General features: G+C 37.5%; 1 pseudogene; it reads right to left on the bottom strand.

Moving 5' to 3' along the window:
• Nucleotides 1-18,355, bottom strand: part of LOC103232889 (translationally-controlled tumor protein-like) — a 115,815-nt pseudogene that overhangs the window by 76,444 nt on the left and 21,016 nt on the right.

Raw genomic sequence — 18,355 nt, 5'->3', positions numbered from 1 at the left:
AGGCAGCCCAGAAGTGGTAGACCCAAGACTCTGAAGTAAGATCTTGCTTTAGAAATGATCTTTCCTGAGCCTCAGTTTCTCTAATCCATAAAAAGGTAACCCATAAATATATACACCTATTATGTACCCACAAAAATGAGAAGTTATAAAAAAGGGATATACTGCTCTCACAGGCTTGTTGAGAAAATTAAATGGGGTTAAAGGTGATAAAATAAATAAAACAATAAGAAAACACACCACAGATGACCATGTGACACCAACTGAGGAATATGATGAACACAGATCTTTACACCCAAGGACCAGAACATTGAAAAGAAAAGAAATGTTTGGCTAGAAATCTCTAAACTAGTGGTTCTCAAAATTGATCACCAGCATCCCTTAGATCACCAGGCCCTACTCCTGAGTTTCTGATTCAGCAGAGTTTGGGTGGAGCCTGAGAATCAGCATTACTCACACAGTCCAGGTGCTGCGGAGGTTGCCCATCTGCAGATCACCCTTTAAGAAGCCCTGGTCTACTACAGAATGGGAGAAAATTTTTGCAATCTACCCATCTGACAAAGGGCTAATATCCAGAATCTACAAAGAACTTAAACAAATTTACAAGAAAAAAACAACCCCATCAAAAAGTGGGCAAAGGATATGAACAGACTTCTCAAAAGAAGACATTTATGCAGCCAACAGACACATGAAAAAATGCTCATCATCACTGGCCATTAGAGAAATGCAAATCAAAACCACAATGAGATACCATCTCACACCAGTTAGAATAGCAATCATTAAAAAGTTGGGAAACAATAGATGCTGGAGAGGATGTGGAGAAATAGGAATGCTTTCACACTATTGGTGCAAGTGTAAACTAGTTCAACCATTGTGGAAGACAGTGTGGTGATTCCTCAAGGATCTAGAACTAGAAATACCATTTGGCCCAGCAATCCCATTACTGGGTATATACCCAAAGGATTATAAATCACGCTACTATAAAGTCACATGCACACATGTTTATTGTGGCACTATTCACAATAGAAAAGACTTGGAACCAACCCAAATGTCCATCCATGATAGACTGAATCAAGAAAATGTGGCACATATACACCATGGAATACTATGCAGCCATTAAAAAAGATGAGTTCATGTCCTTTGTAGGGACATGAATGAAGCTGGAAACCATCATTCTGAGCAAACTATCACAAGGACAGAAAACCAAACACCGCATGCTCTCACTTATAGGTGGGAATTGAACAATAAGAACACTTGGACACAGGGCGGGGAACATCACACACAGCGGCCTGTTGTGGGGTAGGGGGCAGGGGATGGGATAACATTAGGAGAAATACCTAATGTAAATGACGAGTTAATGGGTACAGCAAACATGGCACATGTATACCTATGTAACAAATCTGCACGTTGTACACATGTACCCTAGAACTTAAAGTATAATGATAAAAAATTTAAAAAGCAGCCCTGGTCTAAATTAGTGATTCTCCATCCTGACCGTACATATCCTTGGAATTGTTTGGAAGTTTGAACATTACTTATGCCTAAGTTCCCCTCCTCAGAGTTTTGGATTTAAGTAGTCTGGGGTACAGCCTGGACATCAGGATTATGATAGGCCCAGGGAATCTATTATTCATCCAAAATTGAGAATCACTGCTCTCTACCAAGAAGCAGCATGAACTTATTAGTTGATTTTATTGTTACACCATATTCCTGCTAGGCTAGGCCAACTTTTTCTGTGCATTCACTACACCCACTCCTTAAAATCTTCTGATATCTTAAGACAGTGAACTGAATGATGGGCCACCCTAGACCAAAGGGAGAACAAGCAGGCGGACCCACTTATGACACCTATGTAGGTGGCACCTAGCTAGGTACAGCCACAGCTTAAAATGGTACCAAGTGAATTTTAAGTTCTGGGTATAAGTTTTTCCACCCTAAGAATATGTGAAAATCAAATGAGAATTTTTTTTTTTTTTTTTTTTGAGGCAAGGTCTTACTGTGTTGCCCAGGCTGATCTCAAACCACTGGGCTCAAGCCAACCCTCCTGCCTCAGTCTCCCAAGTACCTGAGACTATAGGTGCATGCCATTGAACCCACCATCTGAGAGAATTTTAAGAAAGCCTGATAGATTGATGCGTAACCCACCACCCCAAAGCCAAAGTTTTTAACCTTGGCCATCTGTTGGAATCACCTGGGAACTTTAAAAAAAAAAAAAATTACTGGGGTTCCAACCCCAGAGATTCTGATACAATTGGTGTGGGTGTGGCTGGGGCATGGGAATTTGTGAAACCTCCCCAGGGGATTCTAATGTGCAGACAAGGTTAAGAATGTCTGGTCCAAGACAGGACTCTTCATTATGTATTCACAAGACTCTTCATGAGGTTACTCCATGTTTTTCAAACCCGCCAGGGATTCTAAACTACAGGCAGGGCTGGGAACCATTGCTTCAAGTGGGAAGCCAACAAAAAATGACAAAATGGCAGTTACGATACTGTTATTTTTTAAAGTGCATATTTGCACAGGAAAAAGACTGAAATGATATGCTCCAAAATATGAATAGAATTCTTTTTGAGAGGTGGGGTTACAAGTCATTTTTATTTATGCTTTTCTTGATTTTCTGAAAATTTCCACAATGATGTTTCCTAAAATCAGTGAGAAAAAAAAAAATCCCATAAAAATTGCTTTGTATTCAATACTATTATCATAGTGGAAAAATATGGCACCTTATTTTGTCCAAAGTAATGAATCTGTAAGCATTCAACTTCATCCATATATCAAATTAAACTATAAGCTGATGTCTGTTGTTTGATAGAGGAGGCTGGGTTTGTCATCTTTGTCTTTATTAGACCCTAAGATTTTATTATGTTGATTGTATCCTTCTTCTGCGGTGATTCTTTTAAAAATATTACTTGAAGGCATTCTCAGCCACTTACTGTTCAGGGACTTTGTGACATGACATACATGCGCACTTCCTCCAAAGATAGACATTTGCCTCTGAGATCCAGCAGAAGTCTCTTCCCAGAAGAGCTCAGCTAATGCAGGGATTTCACAAATGACATTTCCTTTATGTCAACACAACCTCCAGCTTCATTTTCTGAAAGATAATCTAAGCTCTAAGCTGAAAGTGGGCAGGGCTGTGAGACTGACTTCAATAAAGATTTGTTTACAGTTTAACATTAAAGGAGTTTGACAGGATAGATTGAAATTGTAGCATTTTTCCCCCCACTATTACAAAAACTACTTAATAGGGCTCTCTCACTCTCGCTCTCTCTCTATATACGCATATACACACACACACACATATATATGTACATATATGTATATAGTATACACATATATGTATATATACATATATGTGTATATGTGTGTATATGTGTGTGTGTATATGTATATGTATTTGTGTATATATGTGTATATATGTGTATGTGTGTATATATGTGTGTGTGTGTATATATATATATGTACTATCTGGAAATCTCCAGATAGTACAGAGTTTAGATACTTGATTGTTCTAAATAGGTGGAAAATTAATTTAATTAATCCTATAAACTTTTTTCCCTTCTGTTGAAAGTATCCTCTTTTATCAAAAAGAATTGGTCACGAACAGTTGTATACTTTCCATTTTGTACTTAAACTGCATTTAAAAGGAATTAAATGTTCTTGCTCTTACCCCAGGGGTTCACAAATGTTGGCAAACTTTTAAGGAGGTATTTTGTTGTTGTTTTGGTTCTTAATACGTAAAACAAAAACATCTATATTAAGTTAGGCCATTTCAAAAGTATCTGTTAAAATGTAATTCAATTGCTTAGCATGGGTCAGTGACGGTGCCAGTCTGAGAAAATTCACAGATCACTGAGACACGTCCCTACTTTCAAGGAATTTACAAATTGCAGGGGAGATGTGTATGTTTACACATCACTAAAAATGCAAGTCATTGAATTAGAAACCCAAGCAGACCACCATATACAAACAAAATGCTATGTAAACACAGAAAAAAAGGAGAAAATAATGTAAGCCAGAGAGAAACACTGAGCTGCATGGATATGGCTGGCAGCTCTAGAGCTACACCTAAAGGAAAGATTGGATTTCAGCAGGCAAAAACGGGAAGAAAGGGTGGAAAGTCATCTCGGTTAGACTGAACAAGGGAAGGAATGGATTACGGGTAGAGAAGCTTATGGCATGTTCAGACTTAAGTAGGTAGTTGGATGGAGCTTGTATCTAGAGGCATGGGAGGACTTAGGTCACCTTGTGGGTGGGCTTCAGAAGTGAGGTGGGAAGTTTGAGTGTTAACCTGTGGGCAGTGCAGAGCTGCTAAGGGCTTCTGTGCACAGACAGGGTGTGACTGAACTTCAGCTGCAGATGTGCTCTGGCAGGAAGCAGGGAGACCCAATAGGAAGCTGCTGTAGCAAATGAGTGTGAGGTGATAAGGCCCTGGTGATAAGGGCCTGGGCAGAGCAACCTAGGAACAGAATGGCAGACAGAAGCAACCTTGGGGAGGAAGATACTTCTCCAAACCTTCAGGCTGAGCAGATAGATGAAAAGCAAGAAAGAGAAGAGGTGTATATGATGGCTGAGGTTTTGTACCTGGGCATCTTGGGGATGGAGACATCAGTAACTAGAGGAGAAAGAAGTAGGTTTGGGGGCAGGAAAACAAAGCCACTGAACTCAGTTTTTAAAATATATATATACTTTATGTTTTAGGGCACATGTGCACAACGTGCAGGTTTGTTACATATGTATACATGTGCCATGTTGATGTGCTGCACCCATTAACTCATCATTTACATTAGGTATATCTCCTAATGCTATCCCTCCCCCCTCTCCCGACTCCACAACAGGCCCCGGTGTGTGATGTTCCCCTTCCTGTGTCCAAGTGATCTCATTTGAACTCAGTTTTTGATAAGCTATTGGCAACATTGAACTTAACCTTACCCATGTGACCCTGGGAAATAGTGCCAGTTAAAGAAACGTCCCCCGTCCCCACTCCTTTGTGTTTCAGAAACTGGCTTACTGCAAATAACTATCTTTCCCCGTAAGGCTTAGATAAGGGCCATGGGTATCTCCTTGTTTACCTGTGAGAAGGTCAGACACAGACCCTGTACACTCCCATTTGTCTCATACATGATTAGCTGAACTGCTTGTTTCACTGATCAATCAAAACAAGATGCTTGTTAAGCAAGCTTCAGTCCAACTTATTTCTCACCCCTGGTCCTGAAACTTTGGCTCATTTTCAGCTTGAGTCACCAAATGAATGAATGAATGAATGAGGAAAAGAAAAACCCTTTTTGCCTAAGCCTTGAGACACTTGCAGACCTTATGGCCAGAGCAGAGCATCCTCCCTATTACAATAGTCCCTTTTCCTGCCTTGCATATAACCCTTTTGAATAAAACCTATCCTTACTAAGTCTGAATTTCTTTTTTATTTGACACTATCAAATTGTAACCTCAGACTGCTGGCCTCTCAATTGTCGTTTGCATCAGCTTTGTCTACTAGTAGTTCTACTTCAGGGCTCTACTTGGCCACCAAGGTGCTGCTGATGAGGAGAATATTTATCTTTTTCCTCTGGATTTGCATACTCTATTCACTTTCCCAGTTCTCCTTCTAGACAGCTCTAATCTCTGAGCAGGCAATACTTTCTCAGTATTGTCCATCAGATCATACCCTTCCAGCTAAATTCACTTGCTCAATCTATAAGACCAAACTCAAAGTCATACACATAGGCTACATAGGATGCATGATTCTGAGGATATCTATCCAACAGAAATAGAATTCGAGAAACAGATGCAAGCTACATATGTAATTTTAAATTTCCTAGTAGCCACATTAAAGAAACAGAAAGAGTTAAAAATAATTTTAATAACATTTTATTCAATCCAATATATCCAGATTATCAATACAAAATCAATAAATTCTTGAAATATTTTACACTCATTTTTTTCATACTCACTACTCAGAATCCAGTGTATATTTTACACATATAGCCCATCTCAATTTGGGCTAGTAACTATTGTATTGGACAGTACTGCTATAGATTATGATGTGTGATTTGCATCCATATTGGTCAGAGACTAGCCAAGATGCAGAAACCACTCAAGCATTTCAACAGAAGGATTTTATTTTTTATTTATTTATTTTTTTTTTTTTTGAGACGGAGTCTTGCTCTGTCGCCCAGGCTGGAGTGCAGTGGCCAGATCTCGGCTAACTGCAAGCTCCGCCTCCCGGGTTTACGCCATTCTCCTGCCTCAGCCTCCCGAGTAGCTGGGACTACAGGCACCCGCCACCTCGCCCGGCTAGTTTTTTGTAATATTTAGTAGAGACGGGGTTTCACCGTGTTAGCCAGGATGGTCTCGATCTCCTGACCTCGTGATCCACCCGTCTCCGCCTCCCAAAGTGCTGGGATTACAGGCTTGAGCCACCGCGCCTGGCCAACAGAAGGATTTTAATACAGGGAATTGGTTATATAGATGTTGGGAGAGCAGAAGCCGAACATATAATAGTGGGGCAACTCATAGATTAACAATGGCAGGAAGCCACCCATAGGCTGGAAGCACAGAGGAAGGACGTGGCTTATGAGTGCTCAGGAGCTGGGCTCAGCTGGTGGAAACTGAAGCCTTAGTAGGTCTGTTAGAAGAATCCATGAGTATGGATGACACATGACTATTGCCAGAAAAGCAAGGTGAGGAGGAAGGGGAGAAATACCTTGGCTTCTCCCTCCAGTCCTTCAATCTCCCATCAGTGCCTCCTATTGACCAAACCCAGTTTGGAAGCTAGCTGACATGTGACAGACTGGGAAATGCAGTCTGTGGAGTTCAACACCTTTTGATACAGGAAAGAGTGGGAAGAGGCCAAAGAACAGATCTGAGAGCAAACAACAGACCAGCATAGCATTCTTTTATTGCTTACATCTCCCTGCTAGTTATTTTAAACAGATAAGGGCAAATACCTAAGGAGATGTTAACTAGTGTTAAATTTCTGATTGCCACACACTTGCTAGATGACTTGAATTTTGTTAATAATTTTGATAATAATACTTTCACCATCAGTTTCTTGTGAGGATTAAATAAAGAGAATCTGGCCCAGATGTAAAAGCAGTAAAAAGTGTTCGTTATTATTATTATAAATTAGCAAGTCAAGGAATTCTAGGCAGCTGGATATTAGCAAGTCCCACATCATGACTACAGAGATGGGCAGCAAGACAGGGAGGGAGCTAGTAAAAATAGGCAGCAAGTCACTGTTTCAACCCAGTGGGCCAGTTTCCAGCTTCATTTCTCATAAAAAAGTTATGTTTTGCTATCCAGTTAAGGCAAAAGACTTTGAGTAAGCCATTTAACCTCTCTATCTGAAATGCTAATGTCACCTTCCTAATCGATTATATAATCTGCTTGTCAAGTTAAGATAGATCTATCTATTTGCATGTCTTTGAAACACTGGCACACTCTACAGATGAATGGCACCACCTTTGATTCTACCCTAAAGACTGAGAAAAATACTTTCAAAGATCAAGCTTAGCCCAGACATGTTATCAACTTATCTTTGTATTTCTCCTTCATAAGTACACTCTGATAAAGAGAGACTATATTGTGATGAGCTCTTCAATCTTAAGTAAAGAAAACCTTAAATACGAAATGTCTCAAGTTGTGTTTCCTAGGAGCAGAACCTAAGACAGGAATGCCTGTCAATGTCATTTATTGAGCAAGTGTTCTCAAGAGAAGGGAAGTGAGGGAAGCAGAATGGATTGGAGGAGAAAGCTAAACAAGGATGTGATGGAGATTAAGTTCTGCTTAATCTCAATGAGGAGCACTCATTGGGATTACAAATTTATTTTCATGTTGAGGTAAGTGGGCCAACCATTTGTACACCTGTGTGTGTGTGTCAATCACTGGCCTCTGACTAGTGCCAGGGTTTGAGTATAACCTTCCTGGCCAGATGGCCATTCTTTGGAAGGCAATGCTCAGGAGAAGAAAGTAGCTTTGGAAGACAAGCAACCAACACTCACAGCAGCTGGGGATTGGGTGAGCCCATTGGTAAAGAAGGTCTGGGTGGGGCACCAATAGAATCCACTCCTCAAAACATCATCAAATATTCTAATTTTCTTCCACATTTTTGGTCCCCAAAGTCCACATAACCCTTTGTTTTGACCCTTCCTTTCCCCGACCCTTAAAAAAACCCACCGTGAAGTCTTCAATTTTTATTCCATGAAGCAAAAAGGAATTATCTCTATTAATCAACTATTTAATAATATAATATTGATAACAGCAGGGAGACAGACTCTGGATTAAAACTCAGCATTTGATGGGAAATTTTCCTCTCTGCAATGCATTTTATCCCTTTTGGTTCACAGTTCCTCATTGTCAACTATTTGCTCTGTATCCTACAAGGGATATTTCTGTATATCTTTGGGTCAGATTTTTCAATTTGAAAATTTTCACAATGAAGAAGAAATAATTGGATCAGCTATATAGATATAATGCAGAAATAATCACAAGCTTCTCATTTTAGCTTAGGTTCTGCAGCAGTCTACAAGCTATATGTCATAGACCATATGCAATCTGTATGGGTACAATCCCAGGGCAGCAAAAGTAGGAAGAAAAAGGAATTAAACCAGGACATGAGAAAAGGCAAAAAGAGTGAAGTGTCACCAGGGTTGTGCTGCAGTTGTCACCAGAGCCAATTGTGTGCATCTCTTTCCAAATCCATGTCCAATGACATCACCTTGTTTAAAATTGGCCATGGTGGAAATATTTATGCCATGGAAATTGGCAAATACTACAAATCAGGGCTTTACTTTTGTCTAGAGAATCAGTTTTTAAACACTTTCCAAGCATAGCACTGGATATTACCAAGCTGGCCACAGCTTCACAAGAAAATGCATCTGGTCTGTTCACTGGACAGACTTAATGGAGCAGTCTACCAGTGAGGAGGGAGAAAAGGTTATTTGTTAGCTTCCCCATAATGCCTGTCCCACAGAGCATTAACTTTCCCAGGTCCCATACCCCAAGGTACAGCCCTCAACTGAGTTCTCAAGTTGTGTGACAAGTCAGGGCTTGTGAGTTCAGTCTGTTTGGGCACTGAAGCTGCTCAACATTTGTGCAATAAGCCCATTCCAGAGCACTACCCTTACTGTGAATGAGACTGAAGTATTGGGAGATGAAGCAAACAGGAGAGCAGTACGCCTCTCAATGAAGCACTTCACCAAGGATCAGCAAGGCATAAGAGGCCAAAAGAATGTAAGGAGGTTAATAAATTGGGTGGGATAGATCACCTTTTACTGAGGAATATATTTTAGACAAGAATCTTCACCGAACTTTATGCTGTCTTCAAATAATGCAAAAATAGATTATCAAAATTCTGCTTGGTTGTAGAGAAAGCAGCAGTAGGGGATTCTAAATGTTGAATGACCTTATGAAAATTGGATATGTCATATATCACTTCTGGCTTCCCATCTATCTTTTGTTTGACACACACTTGATAGTGCTTACATTTTAACATTAGCATATCCTAATTAATTGTCAAATACCAACAATTGTAATTCAGGGTTGGCTAAACAATGCAGACAAATTACTTATTCATCTGGAAAGGTCAGCCTAATTATAATACATAAAGGATTGTACTGTCTCATGTCCCTAGTTAATGTCAGGTACCTGACATTCCACACGTTCAATAAAAATGTGTTAACTCTACCATGTGCCAGACATGCAAGAAATACTAAGAAAATTAGTCCAAGCCTTTACCCTTGAGGAATTCACAATCCCAATGGTGGGAGAGAAAGACATGTAAATAAATTGACTTAATGCAGAGAGATAAGGAGCAGGCATATGCTAATTTGGTGACATTTTCTGAAATGAGATGGCAAAGCAGTGCTTAATGCTCTATACAGAACATGAAATTTATTCTTGTAGGAAGGTATTATGATTGCTTAGCAATTTTGTAAATGGTATTCTCATCCATTTCTTGCAGGGCCTGTACTGCACAGTGAAACACTAGAGCTCAGATGCTGAAGTGCACTCTGGAGCCGACCACATTTCATAGAGTCTGATTGCATATGCAAACAGAACCATTTATTTTGTGCCCAAAACAAGCACTTTCCATGGGTGCACTCAGATTCCTCATAGGCCCCCATGTGTAGCTACTATTATCATTCCTATTTTACAGATGAGGAAACTAAACTTTAAGAAAGAAATGTATGGAAAGTCACATAGTAAGTGGCACAGTGAGTATTTGAACGCAGATCATGTTACTCCAAAGTCCACGTGGTCTGGAGTTCAGCTGCCTATTAGTGAACTCTTATTGATCTGTGATGAGATAAGAAGTTTTTGCCAGAATGTAAATCAACTATGTCAGTAAGCACATTGTTTAATTCATCTAACTTTTTTTGATATGAAAATCTTCTTGACAAGGTAAGCAGTGCATTGATTTACATTCTGATGCAAGCTTTTTATCTTGTCATGAATCAGCACTTTGCATAGCATTATAAGACTCCTAGAAAAACAGCATCTTAGATTACTGTAGAGCTTTTCTTCTTTCATATCTATGGGAGAAGAATATTAAAGTGCACTTAGTTTGTCTTGAGACAGAAGTAACTCAGAGGACCTCAGCTACTACTGTAGGGAGTCTGTTCCAAAATGTCCAAACTTGCTAGTCTTGTTTATTTTTCTTCCTGCCTCTGAAGGAAACACACATTTTAGAGGGAATTGCCAGCCTTAAAACTGGCTTGGGAGTTTTTTGTAATGGTATTATTGGCCAAGCTCCTGAATACTTTATCACTATGATCCGCCTTCCTGACTGCTTCAGTGCCCAGGACAACAGAGGTGGTCTGGACCAGCTCTCCCTCTCTGTTGGCACCTGCTAGCATCCATTCCTATACTCAGAAGGTTAATTTTTCCTTTCCTCACATGATTTTCTGCCCTCACTTAAGAAGACATATTTCTAAACATACACCTACTCCGTGATCCAGTAACTCCAAGAGAAATGAGTGTAGATGGCCAGGAAAGACACATATAAGAAGGTTTATAACAACTTTATTCATAATAGCCCCAAACAGGAAACAACCCAAATGTCCATTCACTGGAGAATGGATATATAAATGGTGGTATTTTCAACACATTCGTACAGTGGACTACTATACAGCAATTGTAAAGAACAAATTACTGTTATGTACATAACATGGATTAATCTCACAGACATAATTAGTACGATAAGCCATACATAGAGTACGTATTGTCTGATTTTGCTTATATGAAGTTAAAGAATAGGCAAACTGGTCTGTAGTGACGTCGGAACAGTGGTTACTTTTGGGATGTGTATGTGTGGTGGGTACAGATTGGTAGGAAGCAAAAATGAACCTTCTGGAGGGCTAGAAATGTCCTATATCTTGATCTGAAAACTTCAATGAAAAGAAACCTTTTTTAAAAAAAGTACCCATGGAGAATAAATATTTAAAGGATTTTTGAGTTCAGTTAAGCTCAAAATGTACAAATCCATTGATTCAGCAATTCTACTTCTAGAAATTTCTCCTAAATAGCTATGATTGTGCAAAGATACAACATCAACATATTCGCAGAGCCCTGTTTATAACTGGAAAAAATAGGAAATAACCTAAATTTTCTACAATCGGGACTTGGTTAAGGTAATTAAGATATGGTCATATAATGAACTACTAGAAAGAAATACAAGTTGAAATCGTAGAGAATATTCAGTGTCATGAAAAATGTTAGCAATATCATGTTGAGTGAAAAGTGGTAGGATCAATCCACTGTTCGAGGAAATAAGAGAAGACACAAATGGAAAAACATTCCATGCTCATGGATAGGAAGAATCAATATCATGAAAATGGCCATAGCACCCAAATTAATTTATAGATTCAATGCTATTTCCATTAAACTACCATTGACATTCTTCACAGAATTAGAAAAAAATTTTAAAATTCATCTGGAACCAAAAAAGAGCCCATATAGCCAAGACAATACTAAGCAAAAAAGAATAAAGCTGGAGGCATCACGCTACCAGACTTCAAACTATATTACAAGGCCACAGTAACCAAAACAGCATGGTACTGGTACAAAAACAGACACATAGACCAATGGAACAGAATAGAGATCTCAGAAATAAGACCACATATGTACAATGATCTGACCTTCAACAAACCTGACAAAAACAAGCAATGGGGAAAGGATTACCTATTTAATAAATGGTGCTGGGAAAACTGGCTAGCCATATACAGAAAATTGAAACTGGAGTCTTTCCTCACACCTTATATAAAAATTAATGCAAGATGGATTAAAGACTTAAATGTAAAACCCAAAACTATAAAAACTCTAGGAGAAAATCTAGGTAATACATTCAGTACATAGGTATGGACAAAGATTTCATGATGAAAACACCAAAAGCAATTGCAACAACAGCAAAAATTGACACATGGGATCTGATTAAACTAAAGAGCTTCTGCACAGCAAAATAAACTGTCATCAGAGTGAACAGGCAACCTACCTAAAGAGTGGGAGAAAAATTTTGAAATCTATCCATCTGATGAAGGTCTAATATCCAGAATCTACAAGGAACTTAAATTTACAAGAAAAAAAAACTATTAAAAAGTAGGCAAAGGACTTGAACAGGCACTTCTCAAAAGAAGACATTTATGCAGCCAACAAACACATGAAAAAAGCTCAACATCAGAGAAATGCAAATCAAAACCACAATGAGATACCATCTCATGCCAGTCAGAATGTTGATTATTAAAAAGTCAAGAAACAACAGATGCTAGCAAGGCTGTGGAGAAATAGGAATGCTTTTACTCTGTTGGTGGGTATGTAAATCAGTTCAACCATTGTGAAAGACAGTGTGGCAATTCCTCAAAGACATGGAACCAGAAATGCCATTTGATTACCCAAACTAATATAAATCATTACATTATAAAGATACATGCACACATATGTTCATTGCAGCACTATTCACAATAGCAAAGACACAAAATCAACCCAAATGCCCCCTGTCAGGGGGATGGGGGAAGGGAGAGCATCAGGATAAATAGCTAATGCATACTGGGCATAATACCAAGGCGATGGGTTGATAGATACAGTAAACCACCATGGCACATGTTTACCTATGTAACAAATCTGCACATCCTACACATGTATCCTCGAATTTAAAATTAAATTTTTAAAAGTAGGAAAAAAACACCCTTTGATAGTGAGGTAAGAATATGGGGAAATCTTTTTGAACTTTCAAAAAAAAGTTGGACAAATACAAGGAACATATTCTTAATTACTTATGTGAGAAAAAAAGAGAATACTAAATATAGTTAAAATTCACAAGTATTTAGTTACGTGGTTGATAAAAGTCCTTGAAAAATACAGATCTGTTTTCCTTTTCTGATGAGAAGTTCATGTGCAGATACTGATTGCCATGAATGACCAATTTCCAAATGAAAAGGACCACATAATTGTGTTTGTTCTCTTCTATTTGCCTGTTTTTGTTTTGTCCAGTAGGAACTTGGTTCTTCATGTTTTTCAAAACAAAATGTAAAAAATGAAACAGATTACAAATATGGAAACTAGAAGGAAAAGAAACTAAAAAGAAAAAAAAAAGGATAGAAAACACTGCCACCTGAGGCTCCAGAGGTGCAAATTTGAGGATGAGAAAGATGCTCAAAGATCTCAGTAAAAATCCAAACTCAATGATCTGCTGTTGGATTATTGTGTGACCCAATAGCTTTTCCCATTCTACTGCCAAATAGGATACCTGTCTTCTAATAAGGACCCTAAAATGTTTCTCTGCTCTTAGAGGTTCATAATAAATCATTATCAAACCACCCATTTCCATTTAGATGACTCCTACCTTAAAATGATGAACTGCTATATAGAGCAAATGCCAACATTTTGGAAGATGAGTGTAATTTTTACTTGGTGCTCCCCTATCTTTATTGTGTAGAGATTTAAAATAACTCTGACACTTGTAGTCATTAATTCTCTTAGAATCAAGTTTTTCTTAAGAAACTCTGCTATGTTTTGGAGAAAACATCACCCAATATTTGGTCTGCCACTCAAAGCCAAGCTGGCTCAAAGCTTACCATCTCCTACCCCTCAGCTACACAGGGCCAAAGGACTTGGAGCAGGGCCTGTTGGCCCAAATCCAGTTGAAAGAAAATATGCCTCACCTCTCTCAAAAAAGTTAAGTAACCCCAGCTCATCTTTGATTCTTTTCAGCCTTTCTTATTTCCTACTCTTTTACTCCTTCCTCCCACACAATGTCCTCATAATCTCTCACTCATTCCTGCCATTCAAACAAGAAACTTTCCAAAATCGTATGTTCACTGTTGACCAATTATGTTTCAGAATAAACAAGATTTCATCAGGCTAAAAAAAAAAAAAAAAAAAAAAAAACAGGAAAGAAAAGTGGTAGGTTGCAAAGTGGCATGTAAAATATACATCTAGTTTTACTTTAAAAGTTTGTACATACACATACATTGTACACATATAAAATTTAAAGTGCATGTTATGAATATATATTTATATTGCATATAGAAAAACTGGAAGTAGATCTGCCTACATGTTAAACTCAGGGGTTATAGTATGCATCATGATTTATTTTAATCTTTGGGCTTTTTGAATTTTTCACATATTTTCAACAATGAACATTTGTTACTTATGTTATCAGAAAACATTAAAAATAAGGTCTGTAGGCTTCTAGTAATATGAAAATGTAAATGAGGTTATTAGACAAAAACAAATTGCTTTATTATTTGTGATAAAATATAAATTCATCAGTCAAATTTCAAATGGGTGAATTAAACCACTCTGAAACCAGTGATTACATCCTGAGTGACCTCACAGTAGAATACTTTCACCAGTTTTTAATAATAATAAAGATATAGCCTGTTGTCAGTAACTCTCCATTATAGGAACCTTGAGCTGAACCAAACACATACTTGAAAAACATCCATGATCCTCCAGTTGCCATCACTTAGTAAACTTCTTGATGGAGATTTAAAAAAAAAAAATCACAATTCAGTTTTAAACCAGGATTTTTTTCTTGTCACTTTTACCTCAAATAAGTTGTCAATTACATTGAAGGGAAATTTCACTGCTCTGAAGTTGCACAAAACAAAGGTTTACTGGTATCAGGAGTTTGGAGTCTGTATTGTCAATTCCTTCCATTCATCACTGAATGTTTAAACATCTTGAGAGATACCTTTTTTTTCTTTTAAGAAAAAAAATGGGTATAGGGATATCCGCTGTAGCAACATCAAGTTCCCTGACAGTGTAGTTTAACAACTCCAACTTAATTTTCATTGATGCCACAACATCCTGAAGTTATCAGATAAAACCACGCCTATGTGCTTTGTTACAAAATCCCTATGAGGGATAGCTGTAGGCAGTTGAATTTTTTTCCAGTGGGAGAAAGGTAACTATGGTAACTATTTTTATCTACTAACATTACAATTTCATGTTGGCTAAAGCTGCCTATAGCTTTATTGGTAATAGTCAGCTATTAAGGGAATCCTTGAGAATACTCTTTTAGAAGCCCCAATCTCTATTCTTCCTTTGCCTGCTAAGTAGTCATTAAAAGAAAATTACACAGGCATAGTAATCCAGTTAAAATTTTCAGAACTTTTTGAGCCATTGCTTTAGCTGCTGGTGGGTGATTTGTTTTAATGTATATCACCTTTTAAAAAAAAAATTTTTACAAAACACTTTCTAGACTGTACACACCCAAAAAAATCCATAACATTGTGATCATTGTAATATACTGTGTACGCTATCCTTTAAAGAAAAAATAGACTGAGGATCCCCTAGCTAGCTGCTGGGTTTGTTTTTGTTTGTTTTTGGTTTTTTTGTTTTTGTTTTTGTTTTTTTCCCACTCAAAGCCTCTGGGTTGGACTTTGGGGTGATAAGTTTGGGGGCCAAATTTGATAATTCAAGCTATCTGGGCTGGAGACAATGGGAAGGAATGTGTGGAGGCTACTACTGGCTATCCTACCCTCCCCACACAGAAGGTCTGCGGACTGTGTGTGTGTGTGTGTGTGTGTGTGTGTGCATGCGCATATTGTGCATGTTTGTGTGTTGGTGAGAATGGGGTGGGGGGACAATGACAAAGGTCTACCAGAAAAGGCTTTGAGATCAATTGGCAAATTGTGATGATTATACTAGAAACTCTGGTCTACCAAAAAATATCTAAATCGGAGGCCAGCAAACATTATCTGAGAAGAGCTATGTATTAGTTTCCTAGGGCCATTATTAACAAACTACCTCAAACTTGGTGGTTTAAAACAACAGAAATTTATTCTCCCACAGTTCTGGAGACCATTAAGTCTAAAATCAAATTCAAACTGCTAGAAAATTTTAATTGAACAACATTAAGTTAATATATGATGTAACTTTGTTGAAACACACATCTTATTTGTAAAGATGCATTCGGATGTTTCGTAGTATGCTATTGTTCAACATGATTTTTACTTTATTTTAAAGATAGTGGGCCATGACTTGAGTCCTAGTCATTATCATTAATGCTAATTTTCCTTTTTCACAACAAATGTGTTTATAATAATCAGTTCTGTACCATTTTAAGTTAATTAATAGTAAAAACCAAAATACAGTTATTTAAAAAGGCAACTTAACAATTATTTATTGCATATTTACGGTTACAGTTACTGAAAATAAATCCTTTGTTGAGTACAAAAAATGAGATAATCACATCCCAGCTGACCATAGGGCAACAATGGTGTTTATCATTAGGATACCTTTTGAGTTTGTTCTATCTGCGCTAGAAAAAGCCATGCAAGGACTCAAGTCTCCCAAGGATTTTCTAATAACTCTACTGGAAAACATTTTCATGGACACACACTCTGACATTACTGGGTAAAAACATTATTTTTGCCTTAAGTCCTCTTTGGTACATTTCTCTTTAGCCCATGACAATTAAAGTAGTATATTACTAATCTTTACTATGATGATTTGATTATATCAAACAAATTTCAACTTACTAAATTACAAAACAAGTCTTATTCCATAGAAGTGTTATACATGTAAATTATAACTGCAAGAGATAAGTTTTGGCCTTTTCACTGTTAAACAAGAGCACAGAGTGGTCAGAAGATGGTTCTCATTTTGATGCAAGAATATTCCAACCTGGAAACAGTTAGATCTGCTTATCAGCCAGCATAGTAAGAGTTAAATACAGTCACTGCAAGTACCAGTGTGATTAGGGACACAAATGCAAATATGGACTGGGCTCATTTATAATGTAATCATACAGATCAGTGGTCAGTAAATATTTTCTATAAGGGGCCAGAGAATAAATATTTTCCACTTGGTGGGCAAAAGTGTGTCTGTTGCAACTACTTAATTCTGAAAACGTAGTGCAAACACAGTCACACACAGTATGTATATGAATGAATGAGTGTGATTGTGTTCTAATAAAACTTTATTTACAAAACCAACCACATCCAGGATTTGGCCTATGGCCTGTAATTTACTAACCCCTGATATGGATGATACAGAATGCATTTACATTGCTTTTACAGATGATACTATAATTGAAAACACACAAATGATGCTTAGGGACCCCAGAGAATATATCTCTGCTAAAGAATTTACTTAATTTTATATAGTATTTCAAGGTTTCCAATAGTGCTGTGAATAAACTCTAATTATTTTTTTGTTAATTACTACATTTTCTAACTGGTTATGGCTAGTTTGAAGCAAAGCTATTGATTTGTGTATGTTAATCTTACATCTAGCTTACTTACTGAACTCTAATGTTATATTAGGGTTTGAGTTGACTGAATTAGCCTTTCTAGGTGAATAATGATATAAACTGTGAATTATGACAGTTTCTTATATTCATACACCTTATCTATTTTTTCTTGTCTAAATGCACTGGCTAGGACTCCCAAAATAATGTTGATTGAGCAGTGAAAACAACCAAACTTATTTTGCTCCTTTTTTTGTAGTATTTTGCTTAGGTTTTTTCCCATTTTAAGTGACTGTATTACACTTTTCAAAAATTCTTTTGCTTCTGCTTTTGATATGAAGCAGGCATAAGAGGCCCACATTTGTTACACATTTGGACTTTGGATTCAAGCCCTAACACCAGTGACTGTGGTTTATTAAAAATACTGGCATTGAACTACTTAATTTGCTGAAGGACATATAGAACTTTTAGGTTGAATATAAAATATGAAAAACTCATTTTCATACAAATCACTAGAAAGGGGTTTCGGGTTTGGCTCAAATAATTCATTAGGGACCATTAGATGATGTTGAGTCAATCAGCATAGCCATCCAGAATGGTTGCCTTCTGGGTTCTTACTCAGACAGTACTTTAATTTCACAACCAACCCACACTGTAGATGGGGTTTCT

This window comes from Chlorocebus sabaeus, chromosome X, assembly GCF_047675955.1.
Source record: "Chlorocebus sabaeus isolate Y175 chromosome X, mChlSab1.0.hap1, whole genome shotgun sequence".
NCBI lineage: Eukaryota > Metazoa > Chordata > Mammalia > Primates > Cercopithecidae > Chlorocebus > Chlorocebus sabaeus.
This window is presented reverse-complemented; position numbering and strand designations above follow the sequence as displayed.